Consider the following 607-nt stretch of genomic DNA (forward strand, 5'->3'; position numbering starts at 1 on the left):
CCTGGGTTGGGAAGATCCCCTGGAGAAGGGAAAGGCTACCCACTCCAGTATTCTGGCCTGGAGAATTTCATGGACTATAGTCAATGAGGTTGCAAAGAGTTGGACACAACTGAGCAACTTTCACTCACTTCTGTAAAAGAAGAACATGCTCTTTTTCTAAACAAGGAAGAAAACATTGTTTTGAAAAGTCACTCCTAGAAAGCCGTGTGCTGTTGTTTATTCTGTTAAGTTTATAAAAGGGTTTCTTTGAGTTGAGGACTTCCCTTGAGGCTCAGCTGGTAAAGAATCCCCCTGCAATGTGGGAGACCTGGAATCGATCCCTGGGTTGGGAAGATCCCCTGGACAAGGGAAAGGCTACCCACTCCAGTGTTCTGGCCTGGAGAATTCCATGGTCTATATAGTCCATGGGGTCACAAAGAGTCGGACACAACTGAGCTGCTTTCACTTTGAGTTGAAATGCTCGAGTTTTTAAAACTTGACAGTAATATTTACTGGTATTCTCAGTGAGAGGTAGAACAGTGTCTTGAGCATGTACTGTGTACAGAACATCGTACTAGGATCTGTACAGATTCCAAGATGAATATGGTACAGTCCCCACCTTTGATTG

At 44.2% G+C, this 607-nt stretch overlaps 1 protein-coding gene across 1 annotated transcript in view; it reads left to right on the forward strand.

The window, feature by feature from the left end:
• The window catches only part of LOC104995021 (phosphorylase b kinase regulatory subunit alpha, liver isoform-like), a gene marked incomplete at both ends in the record, with an annotated part of 12,743 nt that overhangs the window by 3,593 nt on the left and 8,543 nt on the right, over positions 1-607 (forward strand). The window lies entirely within an intron of this gene.

Source organism: Bison bison, unplaced genomic scaffold (assembly GCF_000754665.1).
Source record: "Bison bison bison isolate TAMUID 2011002044 unplaced genomic scaffold, Bison_UMD1.0 scf7180017850485, whole genome shotgun sequence".
In the NCBI taxonomy this organism is placed as follows: domain Eukaryota; kingdom Metazoa; phylum Chordata; class Mammalia; order Artiodactyla; family Bovidae; genus Bison; species Bison bison.